General features: G+C 46.5%; 1 long non-coding RNA gene across 1 annotated transcript in view; it reads right to left on the bottom strand.

Moving 5' to 3' along the window:
* Positions 1 to 2081: 2081 nt before the first annotated feature.
* LOC149331084 (uncharacterized) overlaps positions 2082 to 9608 on the bottom strand; it is a 91240-nt gene continuing 83713 nt past the window's right edge. Inside the window, exons 2-3 of the long non-coding RNA XR_016285820.1 lie at positions 3760 to 3802; positions 2082 to 2169 (exon numbers count right to left, since the gene is read on the bottom strand). This is a non-coding gene — a long non-coding RNA (uncharacterized LOC149331084). The remainder of the gene's footprint in view (positions 2170 to 3759; positions 3803 to 9608) is intronic.

Below are 9608 nucleotides of genomic sequence, written 5' to 3'. Positions count from 1 at the left end.
GCTTGTTTCTCTACTGCCCGTTCGTGCGTGACTTGCCGACTAGGTGGTGCAGACGCTCTTTTTTTCTGTGTCCTTCCTGCAGTCTCGAACTACAATTAGCAGTTTTGCTCTTAGATGGTCGCAAAAAGCTGCGGGGAAGACATTAGATGCCTCTTTCGAATGCGACATTGGAGCAAGCCAAATACTTCACCCCCTACTCCCTTCTAAGAAAGAAACACTGACCTCACTGCGCTACGCAGTCCGTAGAGATGAGTAGGAGCGCAGTGCTAAATGGGGAACGAAGGTTCGTTAATGGGTAGAGTTCGTTGCGCCCCGCAGGGGTTACATCATACGTGCATGTATATATATATATATATATATATATATATATATATATATTAAAGAACTTCTCACGAGGCGTGTGAGGTGGCGGTAGCGGAAGCCCGAAGGCGGGTAGGGCTGTGCCTTGCTCTGGCAGAGCCTCCGCATCTCTTTCCATTACGCGGATGCACGAATGTCTTGGGGCGATCATTATACAGTGTTGTCGTGACGATGGCAATGGAGGGTCTGCTGCTTTGCGATAATCAGGGCAGACTGGTCCGAGGCGCTCGTTTTATGCCACGTCGGCACGCGTTAATTCGTAATTGCGATGCCGTGCTAGCCGGCGGCAACGTATAAGCGCACTGTAGCTCCGCAAATTACAGCAGCCGTTTTTACCTCATTCGCAGCTACGAAAAAAGCTTACAGTTGGACTAATGCACTGGTGCGGGTGTAGTTTTATATTGATGGCCGCGCCGGCGGAGTGGTGTGCCGGCAAGCAAGCACTCTAAAGCGGCCTGGATGACCTTAATATGAACGGAGCAAGTTGTTGTTGAATTTAAGCTGCGTAATGTAATTAACTGAAGTTCTAACAGCAACGCCGCTCGCTTCGGCTACTGATGGTTCAAGGCAGGTTTGCACTCTCCACACAGGAGCCGCGGGCGTTGTTGTAACCAAAGAAACAAACAACAAAAAACAAGGGATGAAAAGCTTGGTGGTCCGGTTCGTACTCTTAAGCGGGTGCAATTCATAACGCAAACTCGCCGTTGTCAGTTAGCAGTTTGGTTCTCCGTTCGCAGGTTCAAGGACGTGACTAGCAGCTGTCCGTCTTTAACGTTATTTTTTGCAGTGGTATTTAATTTATTTATCGTTTTGTTCTTCACCATGCGTTCCAGTCTCTCTTTTTTTTATTGTTGGATACAAAGTTATTGATACACTTGCAAGACCTAAGCTGGAATATGCTAGCATTGTGTGAGACCCTCATGCGATGTGCAACATGACTGCTCTTGAAAAAATTAAGAGACGGGCAGTGCGTTTCATTTATTCCAAGTAAGGTAGCAATGATTCGGTATCCGAACTAATGGCAGCTAATGGTATTCATGCTCTCCAGTCAAGAAAATTCCTGCGACAAAAATTTTTATCCCTCATGCTTAATCGCCAACTAGCACTTGATCCTAGCCCTTACGTGGGCCCTCTTACTACCAGACAACCTCGCCGCTCCCATGCACTCTCCTTGGATGCTTACTTTGCAAAGAGTAACTTGTACAAATTCTCCTTTTTCCCAACACAACTAATAACTTGAAAAGTCTGTCTGCATGTTCTCTCCTATCATTAGAGATCCTGGAATCGAGCATATAAAAGCTAGAAAATCCATCTCGTGTGTGTGTGCGTGTGTGGATGTGCGTGTGTGGATGTGCGTGTGTATATATTTGCTTGTTTTTGTTTTCAGAGTGCGTTTCTTTAGTGACTCTTTCATTCATTCTCCTGTCACTGAGGTGTTGCAACAAGTTTCCTTTTGGCATTTAATATAGGTTGGTGTGTTTTGTACTGTTGTAGTTTTCATGCTTTGTATACTATGTATATCTGCACGCCACTCCTGTTTGGGCACTTGGCCTGCAGCATCCTGTAAACAAATAAACAAATAAATATCTGCGATGTAGTATCGCTGAAGGACCATGCTGGGCCTAAGTGGGACCTCTACTGAAGCGCTTGTAAAGTAAACTAAAGAACCAGTAAATCAAGCAGTGTTCTCTCCCAGCATCTTCAGTTACCTTCTATGGGAAGAGTGGATCCTACAGGGCAGACATTGAGCAGGCAGGCAATACTGGGCAAACAGGATACTTCAAAGCGTGCATGCGCTTATGCAGTGCCCTGCGCAGAAAAAAAATGTTACAGCTATTCACTGCCCATTAAAACCAATTTGGCAATCGTAAAAGTTAGCCGAGTAAAGTTTACCCTGGCAAAGAGGTCCCTGTTAGATAATTTTAGGTCTAGGTGCGCGCCCCGCGATGATTTCCTCAGTACCAGTTAATATCATTAAATAGATTCGTCATGCTTTCCAGAGACCAGAGCAAAAATAATTATTGAAATCGGAGCATGCAAACAAAAGTTATTCAACTCTCAAAATTCGAAATGAAAAGCTCAGACGAAAATGCACTTCACTCGCCCATTTCGATCACCCAGTACCGAGATTGGGCGCTACCAATCAGAACCGCACCTAGCGCACACGTAGCGGAAGCGTGCATGCAGTTGTTGCTTTGTCGGGGCTGTAGGCAGCCGCGCATTTTGACGGCGAGTTCCCCCCGTGTACGCGACGCCGTAGTCAGGGCAGGGGTGACTAACAACAAAGGAAGCTCCCGGAAGTTTCTTTTTTAGTCGGACTGGAAGGCTGTGGGCAGTAGCCCCCCTCCCCCCCAAACTCTACTGCCGTCTCCTGTCCTGCCTTTCTCTTCCCAATTCTGGGCAAGGTGTGTGTCGACTGGCTTTTTTTTTTCGCTGCCGTCTTGGTATGGTCACGGCCGGTCTCGACGCGCGCGCTTTCTGTTTTGAGCCAACGTTTTTTCAATAGCGCTGGCCGCCACGAAGGTTTGAAGCGGAATGGAAAGTGTCGCCCCTAGCTGTTTTCTTGTTAGTTTTCGTTCGCTTTACCTGCTTCTTTCCAGTTTTTATGGCATGCGAAAAGCTTTCAGTGCTCAGAGACATAATATTTTGGGTTCATTATGCAAACTGGACGCCCAACCAATGAGAAAGGCAGCGCCCTATCTGGATGCCACCTCATTTCCGCTGCCGCAAATGGCCGCCGCGTTGCGACACCATCGGCTTGAAACAAGCATTTCTAGCGAAGATTAAAATATGAAATATTATGATTTCGGTGATATCATTGCGCGTTCGGGACTCACAATGTCCCTTACTCTTCATACAAAGAATAAAGACCCCATGCTTTATCTACATCGCAGGGCACCTTTAATCACGTCCCTTACACTAACATCATGGTGATACATAGTAAGCGAGCAGATGGCGCAGGAATTTGCAGAAACTTTAATTGACGCGTGCTATTTTGATTTTCATTTCATTCATTTTATGCTTAAACGTGCGAGTGAAGTACAGAACGCGATAAAGCTGAACATAATATATTTTTTTCTTAGTTGCTTTCAGTCATGAAGAAGAAACTACAACCCATCAGAGAATATACAGCAAGGCGCAAAGTGCCCAGCGGATGAGTTGACCAAGGCCTGCCGAGGCCCGTATTGCGACCACTAAGCGACCGTGGGAAAAGCCGACGGACTGGTTTCGCAGCTCCGTCTGCGTGTGTTCTTCATCCGCCCTATATGGAACGGACCCGATGCGAAACTTCACAGTACTGTTGCTAAAGACGGGACTCAATGAAGAGAGTTTCGCCTGTGCCACACTACCGCACATGATTAGAATTTATGGAGGAATCAAGACAGCGACTGCGCTTACCTTGAGATGTCTTGGAGAAGTTTTCGTATGCATTCGGAGAATGCTGGGGGGGAACAGGACATCAATCAATCAATCAATCAATCAATCAATCAATCAATCAATCAATCAATCAATCAATCAATCAATCAATCAATCAATCAATCAATCAATCAATCAATCAATCAATCAATCAATCAATCAATCAATCAATCAATCAATCAATCAATCAATCAATCAATCAACCAGCCAACCAATCAATCAATCAATCAATCATTTTATTCAGACATGAACTTGTATGCACAGTACATGCCCACGAGATGAGACAAAAGGAAGAAGCTGCTGGCATTCTTCCTGACGAGGCCTCACCCCGGGTCACACATCAAAGGCAGAAGGGTGGTTACATTCATTATAACTCAACAAGCTCTTTAGTTCAATTTTTACAGTAGTTGAAAGTTAATAAAGGCACATGGGATTACAAAGAGAAAAGAAAAAGACCAGTAATGCTACAGATCAAAACACAATAGAAAATATGACAGGAGTGAGGCTATCACTGTAAACACTACATATCACAAGTATTTGATGGGTCAGTAGTACGCGTAAAAAGCATCTTCATTTTCTTTTTGAAATGACAAGTGGTTTTACTAGTTACATCTTCGTCAATTATGGAAGGATACACATTGCAAACTGCAGAAATTTGGTTATCAATGTGTTGGGTGCCGTAGTTTGTCCGGGCACGACTGGAATGGGAGACGCCGATCGTTTAAAGACAATTTATGTAGTATAAACGTAAGTTGAGAAGCTGGTTAAAAATTGGACCCGTCAGTTTAGTTGCCGATGAAATAGCAGAAGAAATGAGCGGGAGCCTGCTCGTTCATATTTTGCACTAAACACGTGAGTCGCTGTGCCATCGGGTTGCTTATTTAAACTTGGTGACTACGAATGGAGTCACGCCGCATAGCTAACCGCAGACAAGGGGTGAGGGAAAGAGATTTATGCCGACTAGTGCAGGCCTTTGCGCTAAGCAGGATACTCTATGCCACCCCTTATCTCAAATTTTCGAAAGCAGAAAAGGACAAATTGGATAGTATGATACGGCAGGCCTATAAGGCTGCGTTAGGACTCCCACTAAATGCCTCAACCGAAAGGCTTATGAGGTTAGGAATACATAACACCTACAACGAACTGAAAGAAGCCCATTTAATGGCTCAAACAGCGCGATTAGCCAATTCCAGAACTGGCAGGAGTATTCTTACCAGGCTCGGAATTAACTTTCAACCTACGAATAACGATGCTAAAGTAGACTTACCCCGCGACTATAGGACGGCCCTACTAATCAAACCACTCCCCAAAAACATGCACCCCGTACACCATGAGGGTAGAAGACAAGCAAGAGCCAAAGCCTTACATAACAAATACAGACAGTGCGCTGGAACACTTTATGTAGATGCGGCAGAATACAAAAATACCAATGCCTTTGCAATTGTGGTTGTGAACGAGAATGGTGACCACATCGTCTCGGCGACAATCAAAACGAAATCCTCTGAAACGGCAGAAGAGGCGGCTATAGCCCTCGCCCTAGCGCATACCCAAGGGAGCATCATCTTCAGCGATTCCAAAATGGGTATCAATAATTTCGCTAAAGGGCGAATTACAAACATCTCCCTTAGAATCCTTAACGTAACCAAATTCTCACCAAATTATTCCCAATTGATATGGGTCCCAGCCCATTCGGGGAATCCGGGGAACGAGGCAGCCCACAATAAAGCCCGAGGTTTCGTCGACCGGGCAGTGGATGAGTCTGGCTCCCTGAATTTCACGAAGGACTCCATGATCACATATCATGATCTCACCAATCATTTTAAACTAGAAAGGAGAATTTTCCCCCCTCCAGACAAAAGACTTACTAAAGAACAAGAGGTTACGTGGCGTCGTCTACAGACGAGATCGATACGCACCCCATCACTCCTCGCGCACATTTATCCAGATCTTTACAACCCAAACTGCAAACACTGTGGCCAACGTGCTACCTACGATCACATCCTGTGGGACTGCAAAATAGAGCCACCTCCGGGTGATCTAGTTACAGCTCCTTCTCTCGAGCGGTGGGAGACCGTGCTGGCTAGCTCTGACCCCAGAACGCAAGTTTTGGCGGTGGAGTGGGCTGACAAAGTCGTCGAGGGCTATGTACTCTCGACCACCTAACGCGACCTCTTGCCAAGCTCTTCCCGGCGAATAAAATGTTTTACAATCAATCACGCACTCAAGGTAGTGATCGCCTAAAGTGAAGGAAGTGGAAGCGCAACGAGCCCTCTCCATTATTGAGCCAGCCATTTACGACGCACTGTCTGGACCATAAGGGCTACTCAAGCGTCCTGAGAGTTTTTATTGTCTGGAAAGTCCAAGCTTTATTTCTGAAACGGCCACCTAGTGTGGTCAAAACGTACAAAGTTTAGTATACATTTACTACGTAAAGCAGTGCGGAATATGCACAATATTGCATTAATGGTGCAAACAATGTGGCTTTAAGTTTCCGGTAAGAGAGAAAGTGAACGCGAATTTGTTCGTTTTTTCCCCTTTGTGTACGCGGTGATGCTCAGCCTAATGACCTGCTGGAAAACTTAAAAAGCGAAACCTCGGTAATGATTACAGCCAAAACCAATTTAGCAAGTCCTGTAAACATCATCTGATAGTGGACAGGAGAGTAATGGAAGGCAAACTCAATTTGCGAAAAAGTCGTTTTTACATGCGTCGCCCGAACTGTCAGCAAAGGAAAATTCTGCAGCACTGAACCCTAATAAAGCTATTGCCGCTGCTTGCTGGAGTAAGTCTGAAGACCTGGAAGAAGACGGCAAGGAAAAAGAGGAGCTATACTGTTTTTGAGACTAACGGCCACTACTTGTCTAAGAGCGGCAAGTGGCACTTCGGTGTTAATGGACATCCGGCGGGAGAGGTCCGTATTTTCTTAGGTGCTGAAACGTCTCATCACCGCAGAGCGAGAACGAGAGAGACGGTGCGGCAGAGAACGCATTAAGAAGATTACAGGCAAGTGTTAACCGGCGGGACGACTTGAGCTTTGCCTCTGGTGCTGGGAAGGAGTGTTATCGACTTCACAGGTTCGCACTTGCTGTAACTGCCTGCGTTTTTCTAAGGACTCAGTGGTAATAATTCCCTTCATTGCAGAAGAGCGGTCTGTATTTGGGTAAATGCCGCCTCGGGTAAATGCGATGAACTTGTTCGACCCATAGACTCAGAAACATGCGCTTTGCATTTTTAAGGGGAGCACCTTCATTGTAACAGAAAAGTCATTTCTGATTTGGAAAGGGTGTGGAAGGCGATCCACATTTGATGATGATGTCCTCAGGCTTAATGGCACATACCCACGGCGGGGGTTTGGCGAGGGTGCATAGCGATCCACATTTATTGGAGGAGGCCTGGAGACTTATTATTACGGAGACTTCCACCACGGCATCTCTTTCTCTCTTTCTTCTTTCACTCCCATCCCACCTTCCTCCCTTCCCACCTTCCTCCCTTCCGGCCGCCGCGGTGGCTCAGCGGTTATGGTGCTCGGCTGCTGACCCGAAAGACGCGTGTTCGATCCCGGCCGCGGCGGCTGGAATTTCTTTGGAGGAGAAATTCTAGAGGCCCGTGTACTGTGCGATGTCAGTGCACGTTAAAGAACCCCAGGTGGTCGAAATTTCCGGAGCCCTTCACTACGGCGTCTCTCATAGCCTCAGTCGCTTTGGGACGTTAAACCCCATAAACCAACCAACCAACCAACCAACCAACCAACCAACCAACCAAACCAACCAAACCAACCAAACCAACCAAACCAACCAAACCAACCAAACCAAACCAACCGACCGACCGACCGACCGACCGACCGACCGACCGACCGACCGACCGACCGACCGACCGACCGACCGACCGACCGACCGACCGACCGACCGACCGACCGACCGACCGACCGACCGACCGACCGACCGACCGACCGACCGACCGACCGACCGACCGACCGACCGACCGACCGACCGACCGACCGACCGACCGACCGACCAACCAACCTACCTACCTACCTACCTACCTACCTTCCTACCTTCCTCCCTCCCTCCCTTCCCTTGAGGCGCGGTTCGAGTGTCCACCGTGGTATGTGAGGCAGATAATGCGCCATTTCCTTTCCTCAAAAACCAATTTATCAATTTATTTGCCCATTGGAATGCCTGTGATCAAAAGCTTTACCGAGGAGGCGTTCTTTCATTTAATAAAGCTGACTACATCTTAGAAAGGACCGTGGAAGAGTAAAAAGTCATTTCAAAGCGGTTGTATATTTAAAACATCCAATGTGTGCTTGACAAAAATGTTTTACAAATCCACATTTTCTTCTAGGTTCTTATCCTCTTTTATTACCGAAGGAGGACTTCATTTACTAATTTAGCAGTCTCTCTGATAGAGAAAAGTTTAAAATATGTAAGTAAGTTGAGGGAATACCTGCTCCAGCGTAACTATCACAGGCTTAAAACAATCGATGTCAGTACACGCTAAACAACCCCGGTGGTCGAAATTTCCGGAGCCCTTCACTAAAGCGTCCCTCACAGCCTGAGTCGCTTTGGGACGTTAAAACCCCATAAACCAAACCAAACCAACCAAACCAAAACAATCGAAATACATGAACAGCGGCTAATGAAGAACCCGAGACGTCTGGTTTAGTTGGGTTTATGGTGCATGGTTGAACGTCCCAAAGAGACTCAGGCTATGAACGACGCCGTAGTGGAGGATTCCGGAAATTTCGACCACCTGGGGTTCTTTATCGTGCACTGGCATCGCACAGTGCGCGGGCCTCCAGAATTTAGCCTCCATCAGACCCCGCGTCTTTTCGGTCAGCAGCCGAGCGCCATAACCACTGAGCCACCACGGCGGGCTGATGTTCAGCAATGAGTAAGTACCAACTTGGCCAAGTCGCAGCCTTAAAAACGTAATTAGGTATGCTCTTTCTTGACGGAAAATGTCTCAGTCATGGGATCTGGGGAAAATTTAGATCATGGAAGGAGTGTTTCGTGCTTCCGCTCCTTCATTCAAGCGCTCCTTTCTATGCTCGAGAAGCTACCGCTTTGAGCTAATATAACGTTTCTGCAAACAATATAATGCTACAAGTTTTTCTGTATTCTTTTTAGCTTTCTTCCAGAGGTTTGTTTGAGAAGTTTTAAGACAATTTGGGGATGGGGTTTCCTCTGATTTTGGAAAAACGGTACTGTTTTCAAAGTTCTGGTTTGGTTGGGTTTGGTTTATGGGGTTTAACGTCCCAAAGCGACTCAGGATATGAGAGACGCCGTAGTGGAGGGCTCCGGAAATTTCGACCACCAGGGGTTCTTTAACGTGCGCTGACATCGAAAGTACACGGGCCTCTAGAATTTCTCCTCCAAAGAAATTCAACCGCCGCGGCCGGGGTCGAACCCGCGTCTTTCGGTTCAGCAGCCGAGCACCATAACCACTGAGCCACCGCGGCTACATTTAGAGCAATGTTTCTTGCGCTTACCTATAATATGTAACAAAGAAAGTCCATAGACTTTTTTAAGCACCTAGATGACGTAAGTGCACGTTAAAGAACCCCAATTGGTCGAAATTTCCGGAACCCTTCACTACGGCGTCCCTGATAACCTGTGTTGCTTCGGGACGTTAAATCGCAATAAACCAAACCAAGTTCATATTTTCCACAAATTTGAAAGAGATGGTCTCTGCATTTGCGGAGAAAGCAATTCTTAAAAATCGCCCCATTTGAGACTTGGGTCCTTTTCGAAACTATTTTCTAGGAAGGGCAAATTTCCTCTCAATGGCAGAAATAAGCGTTAAACATTCTTTCTCACCAGTACTTATTG

Source organism: Amblyomma mixtum, chromosome 9, assembly GCF_055824585.1.
Source record: "Amblyomma mixtum isolate Tamu chromosome 9, ASM5582458v1, whole genome shotgun sequence".
NCBI lineage: Eukaryota > Metazoa > Arthropoda > Arachnida > Ixodida > Ixodidae > Amblyomma > Amblyomma mixtum.
The sequence above is the reverse complement of the archived record's forward strand: the minus strand, read 5'-3'. Positions and strand labels throughout refer to the sequence as shown.